The following is a 17,490-nucleotide window of genomic DNA, read 5'->3' on the forward strand; positions in this document are numbered from 1 at the left end:
AAAGAGGGGTGTGTTTTTAAGTGCAGGGGTATCGTATGGGGCAAAAGCTGGTGGGGGGCATTCTTGGGGTTTATGCGGGGTGAAATCCATGGGAAGGGGGGGCCTTTAAGGTCAGAAAAATGGCGTGAAATTGGGGGTAAAATGAAGAATTTGGGCCCCCTGCCCCCTCGAAAAGGCGTGGAAGGTGGGGGCTTGGTGTTTCGGGGGGGAAGGGGGGGGAAATTCGCGGTTTTCGTTTGGGTTTGGGTGGGGCCAGAGTTGGTCCGGCGTGGGCAGTCGGGTTTTAAAATTTCCCCCGTGGGGGGGGCCGGGCATAGTCAGAGGGGGGCGAAAGGGGCCATAAAAAGGAAGGGCGTGGCCTCGTACCGGCGGGTGGGGAAAAAACGGCAATGGGGGACAGAGGCGGGGAAAGTCTGAAGGGGTGAAAAAACGGGGGGGTCAAACGGTGCGGTATCAAAAAAGGGCCCGGGGGCCAGGTTCATGGACTATATGGTTGGTTCTTCTTTCTTTTTTTTTTAGAAAAAAAAGAAAGAAGAAAATAAAAAAAAAAAAAAGAAAAAAAGGGGCCGGGGGATGGGGCCCAGGAGGAATGAAAGAAAAATCTCCCTCCGCCAAAAGGGCCTCAGCACAAAATGCGCGATGCACATGGGAACCCGTGCCCCCTACCCATCATGCTATAAACTCAATCCGGGATACCCTCCATCTGCCCCCTCCTCGGTGGACAAAAAGAGAGCGGCGGATACCCCAAAGCAACCCCCTTCCCCCCCCCCGGAATCCGGTGGCTTCCCGAGATACCTTCGCCCCAAAGACACCCAAAAACTTCTCGGGATACCGGAGAGGATGGGACATCCCAGGGGATCAGATTCCCGCAAACTGCCACCTAAAACCTCAACGGAATGGGATGGACCCGGTATCCTTTCCTCTACCCGGGGCTAGGGGCCTGGGAGAAATCCCAAAGGACAAAAAAAGGAAGGGCAAAAAGGGGGGGGGGGGGGGGAGGAGGAAAGGGAAAAGGAGGATGGGGTAGGGGAGGGGGGGGTAATGGGGGTTTGGTCTGAGGGAAAAAAAGACCAATAGGGCAATTCCTAGACAAACTTTCACCACAAGGCCCCTTGAAAAGGAAAGAAATTGAAATAATAAATTATGTAGAAAAGGATGATAATAAACTTGCGATTGTGTCTATAAAAGTCCTCAGACAAATAGTTTAAAACCTAACAAATCTCGGCCCCATGAACTGTTTTCAAAATGTTAAAGGAAAAAGGGGGCTAAGCATACCTTTGGAAAATCTTTTTAATATATCACTCAAACTGGCATGGTGCCTGACAATGAAAATGGCAAATGTAATCCTTTTCAAGGCAGGTGACAGGTCCTTGCAAACTATAGAAATAAAACCTTACCTCCATTGGGAAAATTTATTAACAATTTGTGAGGGAATTCATAATCTTAAATGCAAAAAAGATTAATGAATCTCAGCATGGTTTTTTCAAAAAGGGGATTCCCGTCTTATAAATTTCTTTTTTACTAAGGTTCGAGAGGAATCATGGTACTAATATGATGGTTTGGGCCCCGTAAGGCTTTTGGTAGAGTTCCCCATCAGACTATTGAAGAAAAGGGGAAAAAACGTTTTTCCTGGGTGAATGGTTGAAAATGGGGAGAGTTTGCATAAATGGGGATTTTTTATTATAATCAGGGGCTAAACCGGGTTTTACAGCGCCTGGGGTGTGGAAAGGGATTCAGGCTTTTCGGGAAATGGAGCCCGATCAATTTTCAAACCCTCCCACATCAAAGGGGCCCCCTGAGGGGGAAAAAAATTAAGAATGGGCCCCAAAACAGTGTTGGGGCAGTGTTGGGGGGAAATTTTTTCAAAAAATGGGGGGAAAAAATAGCAATATAAAAAATTTTGTTTAAAATACCCAATTCATTCTAATGAGGGCATTAGAGCACTCCAGGATGATTTGAATAGACTGATGCAGTTGTCAGAGAAGTGGCAGATGCAGTTTAATATAGACAAATGCAAAGTTCTAAATGTTTGACAGGAAAATAACCATGCCACTATAAACTAAATAATATAGATCATAATATTACTGATTGCAAAAGGATTTAGGAATTCTGGTTGCAGTAACCTGAAAAAAGACAGCAATGCGTAAGTGTTCTAATAAAGCTAACAGAATCCTTGGCTTCATATCAACTCTATATATCTTTGGTTAGGCCTCATTTAGATTATGCTGCACAGTTCTGTCACTGTATTACAGAATGGATATAAATGCATTGGAAAACATGCAAAGGAGGATGACAAAGTTGATCCCATGTATCAGATTATTATTATTATAATCAAAAGAAGCTAAGCACCCCATGTATCAATCTTCCCTATGAGGATAGACTGAGGGCCTGAATCTGCACTCTCTAGAAGGCATAGAATTGGGGATATGATTGAGGTGTATAAATGGAAAGCAGGAATTAATAAAGAGGATGTAAATAGCATGCTTAAAATATCTAGCCTAGACAGGACACTCAGCAATGGATTCAAGTTGGAAAAATTCAGATTCAGGAAGGATATGGAAAGCACTGGTTTGGTAATCAGAGTTGTGGATGAGTAGAACAAACTCCTGAGTACCATCATAGAAGCTAGGACATTGTGTAGTTTTAAAAATAGGTTGGATATTATTATTATAATCAAAGGGAAGCTAAACCAGTAGGGTTATACAGCGCCTGGGGGATGTGGAAGGCATTCAGGCTTATCGGGAACTGGAGCACAGATCCAATTTCCTAAATCAAGAGCCCCTCACCAACATCAAAGGAACCTTCCTGATGGGAATAGGTTGGATAAATACGAGTGGGTGTGGGTGGGTGCAAGTTGGACCTGACTAGCTTGTGCTACTAGGTCAGTTGCCATGCTCCTCCATTAGTGAATATAACCTGACCTACTACCTTAAGGCATTGGCTTAAGCCAGTGGGTGAATGGACCTGCTTCACATGGGCCAGTAGGCCTGCTACAGTTTCTTCTTTTTGTTCTTCTTCTTATGTCAGCTCCTCTTGAAGATAACCAGGGGTCTATTGGTAATGCCCCTTATGGCTGGTGGGAGGCTGTTGAACAGTCTTCGGCTCCGGACACTTAGTGTACCACTGGGGTATGCTGCATCGCCTGCCAAGTCTTTCGTGGGAGTGATTTGTGTGTGCAGATTAGGAACCAGTTCCTCCAGAATTTTCAGGTGTAGATTAGATACATCTCTCGCCTGCACTCCAGTGAGTACAAGTCAAGTGCATCCAAGCATTCCCAGTAGTTAAGTGTTTGATGGAACTTACACGTGCAGTAAAGGTTCTCTGTACATCCTCTAGATCTGCAATTTTACCTGCCTTGAATGAGGATGTTAATGTACAGCAGTTTTCCCAGCCTAGAGAATAGGTGATTTAAAAAGAATCATCATTGGCTTAGCATCTTGTCTTGAATGTTCTCATTATCCATCCCATCAGTTTCCTCGCAGATGTGATAGTGCACTGTTGTGGTCCTTGAAGGTGAGATCTTTGGACATTACCATGAGGTCCTTCACATTACTTTCTGCTCTATTGTGTGGTTAGCTTGTACTATACTCAATCCTAGCTATTATTTCTTCTAGTTTTCCATTGAGTAGTTGAATTTGTCTTCATTGAACATCATATTGTTCTCAGTTGTCCATTGGAAAACTTGGTTTATATCTTCTTGAGTATTTTTATTTGAAAACATTTTGCTACTAGAGGTTTTATCAACTCAAGATATGATACAGCATGTAATGAAAGGAGTTTGTTGATTATGTATTGGTGGATTATTATTATAATAAAGGGGCAGCTAAACCCGTAGGATTATGTAGCGCCTCGGGGATATGTGGAAGATATTCAGGCTTAATTCAGGGAACTGGAGCACAAATCTAATTCCCTAGATCAAAAGCCTCTCACCAGCATCAAGGGCCTCCCTTGGGGAATCCCACTACAAGCTTGCTACAGACAGACCATATTCAAACTCTGCTCCAAACACACCTCCATCTATCTCTGCTCCTCACTCTGTACTTCCTACTCCTCCACATCTTTCTCTACATATGCAACCACACTAAATAAAAGCAGATTTCTCCAATGGTCTCAACACGTACACCTTCTGGGTGATGAGGGTAACAAAAAAAAATTCTAGGCAATGATAGATTGATTAGACTGCAGGGAGATAGCATGGAAGCAGTGGATGTATATAAATTTTTAGGAGCAGACATGTCAACAAATAGGTCTATGAAGATAAGGTGAACCACAGAACAGGCAGGGTAAAAAGTGGGTGGCGAATTAATTATTTGTGGAAAGTAAGTTTATCTGTGGAGGTTAAAGGAATGTACCAGAGAATACTGATACCAATACTTTTACATGGGTTCTGAATGCTGGAGCAAAAGGAGGCTTGAGACAGCGAGATATTTATGTTCAAGGCAATGTGTGGAGTATCAGAGATTCAGAGTGTAGAAATTAAGAGCGATGTCGTTGACCAGTGTATAGCATGTAGAGAGGATGGACAAAGATAGACTGGCGAAGAGAGAATACAGTGGAACCTCTGCTACGAGTGCATCCACGTGCGAGTTTTCCAGATCTGAGCAGCTGCTCAGTCAAATTTTTGCTTCCAGCGCGAGCAAAATTTCCTGATGTGAGTGGGCCTCAAGGAGGTTAACTGACACTAGTGAGGGCTCCTGCTCTTGATCTAGGGGAAATTTGGATCTCAGTTGTTTGTTGGACTATCTTATTGAAACTTGGTCAATGTATGATGAAAAGATGTTTCTTAACGTACCAAAATGAAAGAAATTGGACCATAAATAACAGAGTTCACTTCTCTGCAATTAGCCTCTCCTTAGTGGTATATTTTAGTATGGCTTTTATGGTTTTATTCTCGTTTTATTTGGTCTCTTGTGATAGACTGGAAGATATACTACAAAAATAAATATAATTTAATTGTTTTCACGATGAAAAGTACTTGAAATTGAGCTCAAAATAGTAAAAATGTTTGATTCTTTGGCAACATCAATGGAAGACATCATGAGGTAGCAGTGGCAAACAACATGAAGCAGCAGTGGCAGACATCATGAGGTAGCAGTGGCAAAACAACATGAAGCAACAGTGGCAGACATCATGAGGTAGCAGTGGCAGACAACATGAAGCAGCAGTGGCAGACATCATGAGGTAGCAGTGGCGAACAACATGAAGCAGCAGTGGCAGACAACATGAAGTGGCAGTGGCAGGCGACATGAAGCAGCAGTGACGAGGCGACATGAAGCAGCAGTGGCAGACAACATGAAGCAGCAGTGGCAGACAACATGAAGCAGCAGTGGCAAAGTGTAGCATTAAAGTGTAGCAATTAAGTGTAGCATTAAGAGTGCAGCAATTAAGTGAAGCATTAACAGTGTAGCACTTATGTCACTCTGTCTGACTTTTGGGTTACCCTAGGTTCTCTATACATGTAGTCAGGAGCAGAGCGTCGCTGTGGTGGGCGTATAACCCAACAACAATTGCTGCTGTCTCCTCCACTAGCCACATACCTAATGACATGTATTTTATTCATTCTAGTGTATATATCATGTTTCTATGTTATTAATATTGTTTATTATGTCATATACAAGAATTGTGATAGATAAATAAGCTCTAGAGATATTAGGAAATTATTAAAGTATTTTCTCATGCTTGGAATTCCACTGGAGCAATTAATTTCATTTCAATTAATTTAAATGAGGAAAATTGACTCTGCAAACAAGCAAATCCAGTTGAGCAAGGTCATGGAGCAGGTTAAACTCGTAAGTAGAGGTTCCACTCTATAAATCTGGAGTGGAAAGTAGAAAGGAAAGGGGTTGTCACAGGAATGGTTGAAGGGAGGGATTACAAGAGGTTTTGAGTTAGGTGCTGGAGCATCCAGCAGGCTTGTGTGAGCATGTTTGATGAGTGCATGGAAACAAGTAGCTTTAAATGGACATGCAGTTGGAGTGTGAGCAGGTTACATTTTAGGAGAACAAACTGGTTAGCCAGACTAGAGTTCTGGAGGTGGGAAGGGCAGTGCCTGCACTGAAGGAGGGAAGGAAATATTGAAGTCAGAAAGGTAATCTGATATTGTCAGCACATTTCTGGAAAGCCACACTAACTGAGTGAATGTTTATATCTTTGGGTCACCTGCCTTAGCAGGAGACAACCATTGAAGAAAAAAAAATAATAATGCAGTAATAAAAATAATTTTATATTCATGCTGAGTGTTAAACCTGTAGGGGTCATACAGTGCCTGGGAAATAGAAGGCATTCAGGTTCAATGCAAGTGGAAACACAGGTCAAATTCCTTGGATAAAGAGCCCCCTCACTTGCATCATGGAATCTACTTTGAGGGAATATTAGTAATAATACCTATTTAAAAAAAAAAAAAAAAGTGTAGTACTGATGACTTAGAGGTTTAGCATTTTATAATGTAACCATAATATTATACCTAAGCTGACTGCAATGGTTTTGGTGCTAGAACATCACCTGATAGCATATTCATTCTTCAGTGCCACTTAAGATCCAAGTAGATTATTAACCCTTTGAGGTCCGTCCAGTAGATCTCGACTACGTTCAGAGGTCCAAACCGTAGATCTACATCATGAGCTCAGCTCACTCTGATAAACTTTGAGTGGTACATTTGGGCTAGATGTGAGAGAATACATCTATGTGGTATGTGTGCACCACATAAAACAGATCCTGCAACACGCTGTGTATAATGAGAGAAAAAACTGAAATCATGATTTTCGATTAAAACAGCGACTTTGCAGTGTTTTTAGTATGTTTTTATAGTTCTATTTGCGATTTCTTGGTCTCATTTGATAGAATGGAAGACATATTACAGAAATAGAGATCATTCTGATTGGTTTTAGCACTGAAATGGCTTGAAACTGAGCTCAAAGTAGCAAAATGTTAAATTTTGCCGATATTCAAAGAGTAAACAAGCGACCTCACACGTCTAATACATGCCAGCTAGTGGGTCTAATATGCATTCACAAATATGGTGATGATATTTATACAGTTATTACAGTATTGCATAACAGTAAATCTTCTATTTTTGGTGTGAATAAAAATTCATTATGTGAATAAAAATCAAAATGGAATTTATTTGTAAAGCCTCAAAGCGTAACTAATGAACAGAAGAAATGTTAGTTTAGTTCAGGAATACCTACATTGTTTATTCTGGATCCTATTCCTATTTTGAAATTGGAATATTTTGAACTTTGTGTTAAATTGGCCAAATTCAATTTCCGATCACTTTAATTTGTGTTGAAACAGTTGACTTAGCGATTTCTTGTGCTCAATCGATAGAATAGAAGAAATACTAGTGAAATAGCTAAGAATTTGGTTGACTGGAATAATGTAATTGGCCTAAAATGAGTCAAAGTCGACAAAATGCTGATTAAGTAAATATCACTGACATCAAAATTTGCGAGAGCATAATTTAGTAAATTTTCCATCAAATTTCGTACTTTTGTTTATTACCTTCACAAAAGATTCTCTACTATTTCATAAGAAAAATAAAATTTTTTTTTGAAAATTCTTGGACACTGGGCACCACTTCAGATTTGGGCCTTGGACCTGAAGGGTTAATATCCTGAGGACGCTAAACCCATAGAGATTATATAGCACCTGTTGGGGGTGGAATGGAAGGCATTCAGGGAACTAGAGCACAGATCCAATTCCTAGATCAGAGCCCTCACCAGCATCGAGAATCTCCCTTGAGGAACCTCAAATAGAGCTAAGGTAAATACACTACAAAATTTAAATAATGCAAATAAAAATTACTTAAGGTTAACAAAAACAGTGATGCATTTAAAAATTTAAAAAAAAAATCACACTGTATACTAACAGGTTTTAATATGAATTCATTATAACTGGAATGTTTAAATGATGAAGTAATTAGTGGCTAGTACAATTGAAATGCTGTAAATGACACTTTATGAACTGTAGGCGGGAATATTGTTAACCTCTCATCAATTCCCTTTCCTTGTCCATGCAAGACTAGAGATGCACATTCTAACAATTTATTTAGGCCATTATATTTTAAATATTCTACATAAGGGTTCACAGTACTCCCATGACCATCTGCATCATACTAACATTACAAACTGGCGAGGATATATTACCAGGTACATTCATTTACTTTATCAGAAAATAGAAATACAGAGCAAAAACCACAAAGTATTCCTAATGAGGATACCTAATAACAATAATAATAATGATAATAATAGACAGCAATATAAAATAATCAACACTGTTCTTAAGCTTGAATAAATTACTTTGCTTCAAGCTTTAATAGACAATTTAGAGTTAATCTGAACTGAATACTGTACATGCTTGTCAAATAATTCTATATATGCTTATAGTGATTAAGCGTAGAAGGTATTCTTAAACTAATATTAAATCAATGAGCAGTTTGTGTATTTCAAAACAAAATTGTGATTGCACAATATTTGTCATGGTAATTGCTTAAACATTAATACTATCAATACACAGGAGGTATACAAAATCATACTGCACAGTTAATATAACTGTCCTTTCACTGAAATGCTGCAACAGTTGGAAATATTAATTAACTCTTAGTGAGCACATGTCAGATCAAAGAATATATTTGGGCAAGCTAATAAAATTTCTATCACTAAATATTTGACAGAGCATTTCTGAGATATTCTTGAATATTAATAGACAATACCATAGTGTACTTATAATTTATGCTAATACACATATATGTTAAGACATGCAATGCATATTTAAAATAAACGGAATGGCAACAAGTTCAGGAGTGAGGCTGTGCTAAAAAGTATTACTGCAGTACATTTCTCAATGATCAGTCAAGACCCTGCCTATTTATTTTGAATTTTTAAAGGACATAACAAATCAGAAATCTTTGAATATGCCCTAACCTGTCTGTTCAACATAAATCATTTGATTTTACAACTCTAAGCTAATCTAACATCACTCAAGTTATCACACACTGAATTTCATTGCAAATTCCAATGTATTTATATTTTGTAAATATTATATATAACAGTAAATAGCGATAACTTTACAAACAAAAATTAAAGAAAAAAGGTCTGAATAAAAGACAATATGAAACCCGTTGTTACATCACTCCACATTACTTATCATACTGCTAAGATTACTTAATCATCAAGAAAAAAAAAATTCTTTTGGCAAATGTGTTAACAGCATTTTTTTTCAAAGAAATGACAAGAATATAAATTATGACTATTTTAGATGGAAATATATAAAACACTAAATAATGGGACTTGCAATGTGCAATGTTAGTATAACATACACAAAATCCAACCAGGTATTTATACCAACTATTTAGAAACCATACTGTACAAATCACCTACTAAACAGCTGAGTTCAGCTGAAAGTCTCCACCTCAGTCATATAACACTTTAAAACCCCTCCTGGACAATATACCATATTCAATGCATTTTAAAACGAAACATTTCAGATATTAGGTTTAGGAAAATTATACAGAACCAAGTAAGCTTCGTTTCTGTGGCTGTTAAGCAATTCTTATTAAAATCAGTCATTATTATCTAGACATTACATCTTTAAGGGCAGTCTAAATAGACTCTAACCTTCTTAATACTGTTGGTAAGTTATCTATTGTGTTGAATATTACTCTACATATACAATCAAAAAAGAAAATTCTGATTTAAATGAACAGTTTCTCATAAATATAAAATTGATCAAGAGCAACTGAAGACTGAAACATTTCTAGAAATAAATATGAAAATATATATACTCTAAATATTAAAGACAATATAAAATTAAAATTTCAGTTATATATTTTTAACTTAATGAAAATGAAGTCAACAATATCCTTGATATGAAACTGAAAACTATACAAAAAAATTTTGATTTAATCTAAAAAAATTTTATATATTTTACTTCATTAAATGGGGTGCTGATCACACATGTCAATACAAGGCACAATCTTCTGCTAATGCCCCTAAAACTTTTATTATGCATTATGACAAATGTCAACAACATACAACACATTTACTCATAAAAGCTATGCAATGCTCTATATACTCATATACTGGTTTCATAACCACACATTAAAACTATAAAACACTTTCTCCTGGCATTCCCAATTTTCAAAAATACAAATCATCTAAATATAGTAAATCTTCTTAAATTCAGGATCCAGAACTGCCTCTGGAAAAGGGAAATTTTTTTAGCCTGAGTGGATTCAAATGTACATTACCTTTGTATTCATATACTGAGGACATCTAGAAGAGCACATATGTTAACCAGAGTCCCGACATCAGATCAGCTTCTGATTCTTATATGATTTGTTAAGCCGCAGCAGCAGCAGCGGTAACATGTGACCTCTGAAGCCTTAAGACTATGAGGCAGGAAAATTGATTCAGTTTATGAAGAACATACCTGAATTTAAAAACTATTATTATAACTTGTAAACAACCACATAGTGCATCCCTCATATTACAAATTTCATTAACCATTTCACAAAATTCAGAATCTTATGGCTAACATTTTAATGTGCCACTGGTGCACTATGAAGACCTCAAAAGATTGGCAAACAATATCACTAGTATGCCTATTAGTCTCTATCTCTGATGCATCTTTATTCCATGATCACGGAATCTTAGTACAAATTCAAAAACATTAAAGTCGTTCCATTACAGAAAATTTAAAAGGGCTAAATGACTATCATTTATTACTGAAATTTCAAGAAAAATGAAAATCATAAGGAAAGACTGATTATTTTATTATCATATTTGAACTACAATATTATATTTAACCCTTTCACTGATGCAACCCTGAAATTCCAGACATTAAATTTCCAACTATCAAAATTTAAAAAAATTATCTTCTGAAATGGTAGAAATTGTTTCTAAAGGTAATGACACCAAAAATGTGAAACTGATGGAAGAAACGTGTAACTACACCCAAGTTGAAGTCTGGGTTTTAATTTACATCCGTCCTATTTCAAGGCAATTGCAATGTTTAATTGCCCAATTCCCAGCTACTTCACTTGTACACATTTCATTCTTTGGCAGGCCAAAACTGCTCACCTATCAGAACTACCCTATAATGTGTACAGATGATGTTAATTTGGCCAAAATTCCAAATTTAAAACAGAATCTAAAGTAAACACTATGGCATTCCCGCCAACAAAACAACCTTTCCTCTGTTCATTAATCACAATCCCAGACATCTATATAACAATTTAATCCATCACAAAAGAATTTACATTTTACCTATTTCTTGGTTTTTGAAATAAAACAAGAATGATTAGTCATGGTTTAGGCTGTCCCAATAATTACCCCTTTCCTCAGGAAAAATTTGTCAAAAATCAGATATTTATGCTAGTTTGAGCCCTATTTAACCACTTGAGGGTCTGTGCAAAGCTTTTCTATGCGCTGAAGCTCGAATCTGTTATTATAATAAAGTGCTAAACCTATCCGGGTCTGTGGCGTTGTTCTATGGCGTGGGCTCAGCTCAATCAGACAAGATGTGAGCAGTAAATTTAGGCCTAGATATGAGAGAATGTGTGTGGTGAGTGGGTACCACATAAAACGTATCCTGCATGCAGCGGTGAATAATAAAAAAAAAAAAAGTGACCTGTTTTTGGTTTAAAACAGCAACTTTGCTATGTATTGTCATATTGTTTTATATTTGTATTACGGTTTCTTGGTCTCACTTGTTAGGATGGAAAATATATTACAGAAATAGAGATGATTCTAATTGGTTTTAGGACTGGAATAGCTTGATATTGAGCTCAAAGTAGGAAAATGTTTGATTTTTGCCAATGTTCAAAAAGTAAACAAATGCATATGCCTCAATACATTATTTATTCGATTAACAATATTGCATAACAGTAAAACTTGATTTTTTTTTTTGTGTGAATAAAAATTCAAATGTAATTCATGTGTAATAAACAGAAGAAATGTTTTAGTGCCAGAAATGCCTGCATTCTTTATTCTGGACCCTATTTTAAAGCTGAATATTTGAAATTTGTTAAATTGGACAAATTATCAATTTCTGGACACTATTGGGTAGTTAAAATAGTTGATTGAGCAGTTTCTTGTGCTCAGTCGCTAAAATGGAATGTATATTAGCAAAATAGCTAAGAATTTGGTGACTGGAACAGTGTGATTGCTTAAAATAGGTCCCAAAGTAGCCAAAATTGCTGCTGTGTAAATATCCCGACACAGCAAAATTTATGATAGCGTAATTTTGTCAGTTTTCCATCAAATTTCATACCTTTTTTTTTATTACCTTCAGAAAAGATTCTCTCCCATTTCATAAGAAAAATAATTTTTTTGTTTAAATTCTTGGACACTTGGATAAAGTTACTTCCAGTCTGAAACTGAAAAAAATCATCTCCATTTCACCAGCATGTGTTCCATTCTTTCAAATGATATGTACCATGAAAAAAAATCAACCTAGAAAACATCACAAAGCCTCTATCTTAAAAACACAAGATCAGGGGTTTGCTTCTCCCATCATGAAACTGCAGGGAGGCAGGATTTTTATATTGTGTACACATAACAGACCTATTCTCTCATGTCTAGCCAAAATTTCTGCTCACAGCATACTAAAGGGGCTGTGCTTAAATGTAGATCTCGGGGTGGCTGGTGTTAATGATGCATCTCACGAGAGGCAGTGAAAGGGTTAAAAACAAGTTTTCAGTCGGCACAATACAGTAAACTATACAATAATATGAAAAAAATTCCTGTTGTCTTTTTTGCTAAATTGTATTAAGATAATTTTATATGTAATTCATGTGACTGCAAGCCTGTAATTAAAGTGTGAAATTATTAGTAATTTTATTTAATTGGTTTTGCAAGTTCTGGTTCATTGCATATACATTTATCTTTTTAACCTATTTTGATTATTAAGGTTCATTTGATGTACAGTATATTATTATTAGCATAATTACAAAAAAAAAGTCTTGCAAACATTAAAGAAGACTACAAATTTTAATCATTAACAGTTTCAAAAACCTATTAGAGCACCAAATTTTTTTTTGAAAAGTAAATATAATTTATCATACATACACAAATAATTCCTCTCAATGTATTAAAGCAAGTGGCTGGAAAAACAGCATTTATTTTGAAGCATGGGGAAAGAAAACAGAAATCTTCAGATTTTTTTTTTTACTAGATCTGTATGCCTTGTTAGTCATCTTCAGCCCAGGTGAGGCTTTTTACAAAGAGTTCTAAAATTTTTTTAAATTACAGATTTTAATATACTTACACAAGAAATGTAGGTTTTTTTGCTGTTTCCTTTATACTAAGATGAAATAATAATCCTGAATATTTTTCATAAAATTTATCGTATATATAAAAAAACTTATTTGAGCAAATCTAAAATTTATACAATGATTAGGGAGTTAGGTTATATATCTTCATTCTATCCTAATAGCTAACACCCAACAAATATTTATATAATATATCAGCATTTTATCAATGTAACAAAAATTTACATGCCATTTATCATACTCTTAAATCAAAATTTAAAAGATTATCAGAACAGATAATGGAAATAATAAAACTATAATCCATGATGGCTATTATGAGTTGGGTATTATCTATTACTATTTAATAGCCCCAGCAGTTTGGTGGATAGACTGGGGAATTTCATGGCATTATGTATGCAAGCAGCTTGACAAGACAAATACTAAAGTAAGTTCATATGTAATGTCCAAGCAAGAGGAGATTATTATTAAGTCTCGGATGCATGAGCTAGATTAATAGTGGTAGGCAAGCAGAGGTAAGAAAAATAAAAAATACAAAGATAAAGAATATACGTACTGCTCAGTCACAGAAATAAATACAGTACTTATTGTATAACTTTAAACACACCATAACTTTCTATTTTTCAGGCATAATGTAAATAGATAAAGCAATTTCCTCACATGACAGATTTTGAAATATAATACAAACCACCCATTACAAATACTGCACAGTGTTTATCAAATGTATAACTGCATCAAGACCTGTATTTTATTTGAAAATAATGTATACGAGTTTATGGTTCGAGCTACAGATCTTGGGATGCTTTCTTAACTTTCAATTATCTGCTGTAAAAGAGCTCTTACTATAAGCTCTTCTACTGTGTCAATTTTCAACTTTTCCACACATTCCTCTATGCCAAGATTATATCTCAAGAAAAAAATATAAAACAAAGCAAAAAAAAATATCCCTATATATCTAAACATACCATAAACTGAAAACTAAACATTACCGACAAATTCTTCATTATGCATATAATAAACACTTACAGTATAATACTCAAATATAGTTTTATAACTGCTTTTTTATCTTAAGTATTGAAAACTTATGAATAAAATTAAAGCATTATCCATAAATACTAATGTTCTTTATCTGCAAAATATAAAACTAATATTTGAGTAAATAAATAAGCAAGTTGAGATTCTAAGAGCAGAAGAGGCTAAGGTTATAAATCAGTCACTTTACAACTATTATGCCTATTTTATTTCCTCTAAATGAGTAACCATTCAAATAGTTTGGTTGGCAGTATTATATTCATGTTATCTGATATCAGACTTGTTAGAAAGTCATAATCATGTGGGAGTACCATCACTCAAAATCACTGTCTATATACTGTCACTGGTAGTTCAAGAATTTCTTTTTTACTGTACTTGCAATTGACAGACAATATCATTCCAGTGATTATCCCACAACAATTTTAACCACTGTCCTTAAAATTATTAACCTTGTAAAATAACATTTTAAATGGAATTACTCAAAATTTAAAAAAGAGTGAATATTCAATCATATCCAAATATCACTGAATCTCCTGGGAAATATTACACTAATGCTGGAACAAATCTGGACAACAGATGATACTGCATGACTTTTTCACATTTAACTGAGACTAGTCAGTACTTTAAAGCAATTACAGATGCACTCTTATGAATCTAATCCTGTTGAAAAATGCATCCTTTTCTTTACTTTTGTATACATGAAAAATTTTGCCATATCTCAAATTCATCTGAAAACTAAGATCACAATATCTTGACCAATACTGTAGAAATAGGAACCATTTTACTTCCTTAAAAAAATATTTTCATTTAAAATACCAGGCCTGAGATAATACATAATGGTAATATTACAAAAATTAAGCGATATTACAAAATTAACTTACTTTGCAAACTAAATTAAATATTGAATTAGTATGTTTAATTCATCATTAATATCACTGATTGTAACTAAAATGGGATCATTTAAATTTTAATTTCAAATTTTCTGTCAACAATATATACATATATATAAAAAAAAGGCTACTGCTTTTAATAATGAAAAAGGGAAGCAGAGTTAATTTTAAGGCCTAAACTAGTTTACATAAATTGTCAAGGCTATTTTTATTTACATTTCATCCCAAAAACAGCCATCATTGTTCAGTCATCGGGCAGGAATACACATGCACATACCATTTTCACCCCCCTCTGCATTAGCACATCTCTACACAATAGTTGTATTTCCCTCTCCTCAGCCTGGTGTCTGTTTTTCAATTATTCCATCAATTTTTTTCAAAAAATAAATATAATTACAAGTTATATAACACAGGAAGGAGCAAGGTGATGAGGATAATAAATGAGTAAAGTAATGAAAGATTGGATGTCAAACTGGAAGGAGGGAGTATGGAGGAAGTGAATGTGTTCAGATAGGAATGGACTTGATGGTGGGTGGGTATATAAAAACAGGTAACCCATAAATTGAAGGAGAAAGGTGGGTGGTGCACTGAGGTATTTGTGGAACAATGTTATCTGTGAAGGCAAAAGGGGCAATATAGAGGTATAGTGGTACAAACACTCTTGTAGGGTGTGAGGAATGGGTTGTCAATGTTGAAGTGAGGAGGGGCTGGGGAGTGAAGATGTTGTGTCTGAGGCAATGTGTGATGTAAATATTATGCAGAGAATTCATAGCTTGGAGATTAGGAGGAGGTGTGGAGTTACTAAAAGTATTGTCTCGAGGGCTGAGGAGGTTTTGAAGTGGTTTAGACATTTAGAGAGGGTGGAGCAAAAAAGGATGCCTTGTAGGGAGTATAAATCTGTAGTGCAGGAAGGAGAGATGGGGTCATCCCAAGAATGGTTGGAGAAAGTGGATAAAGAAGGTTGTGTGGAGGAACAAGGTAACATTTTGTGAAGGGGTTCAGGAAATTGGTTGCAGACTTGAGTCCTGGAGTAATAAGTACAGGGCCTGCAATCTGGAAGGGTGGGGATATTTGCATTTTGAATGGCATCTGAACTGTAATATCAGCTTGCCTGTGGCAAGACAGTGTTGGGGTGGCGACAGTGAAAGTGTTTCTTTTGGTCATCCCATCTTGGTGGGAGACGGACAATTGCTAAAATATATTTTTTATTTACTGTAAAAGGGTTTATTAAAAATCACAATATGATTAGTGATTTAATTATTAACATGTTCAGCTACACACCAAATGAAAGAAATTTATAATGGAATGGCAAATATTTAAATGGCCGGTTGGCGGTGTTTGCAAAAGCTTGAAATTGTACTTACAGAATGGTGGATATAGCTATTTTTTAAAAATTTTATTTAAAAAAAATTCTAAAGTTTGTGTGTAGGAAAGTCAAGTGAATTTTTTTTTTGCATGCATTATGTATTTTTATGCACAGGCACTGGGAGGCCCTATTTAATCATTAACCAATTGAAAAACATTTCACTTTACCATTGTGATGCATTAAAGTATTAATTTACTAAACATACAGCATTAAAGGTTCTCCAAACTTATGCAGCAATACATGGACTCAAAAAGGGATACCCTGTGGGCAATTGGAGGATATAAATTAAGATTCCCATGTCAGTATGAAGCCTCAACACAGTGTTGCATACTACTAGCTTTTTTTTTTTAGACTATTAGAAAGCTATGACATCATCCTAAATTTCAGTCTATATTGAAGAATTAGTTTAAGTGCTCTTGAACCTCACCTCTTTCCTTTGGATGTGTCAACATAAACATGCTGAGCAAATTGGAAAAAAGCAGTCAATAAAAAAAATACACCATTACCAAATGGCTCAAGATGAACATCTGCTGTTTTCCTTCCCTCAGGTCCCTCCTGCTCTCCCGAATTTGGTAGAGCCTTCACAAGTCACATAACTGAGAAAGATTTTCCCCCTCCTCAGCTGTTTTTCTCAAACATAAAAATAATACAAAAACTCCATCAAATGTTACCACTAACCCAAGATATCAGTATCTAACATATTCACTGAGATTAATATTGTTGTTCAAATAAGTATTTACTGTCAGACTGTTAATTCAAACACATTTTAGTGCAAATATTTTCCACTTGTAAAATCCCAATTTATAATGTGGTTCCCGTATCCCCATATACACTGTATACACTAAATGTACCTAATGGAAAAGTTTTCATGAATTTTAAAACCATTAAACAGGGTATGCCTGTGTCTGTGTAATACAAGTGGTGCACCGTGTATG

Source organism: Cherax quadricarinatus, chromosome 76 (genome assembly GCF_038502225.1).
Source record: "Cherax quadricarinatus isolate ZL_2023a chromosome 76, ASM3850222v1, whole genome shotgun sequence".
Lineage (NCBI taxonomy): Eukaryota > Metazoa > Arthropoda > Malacostraca > Decapoda > Parastacidae > Cherax > Cherax quadricarinatus.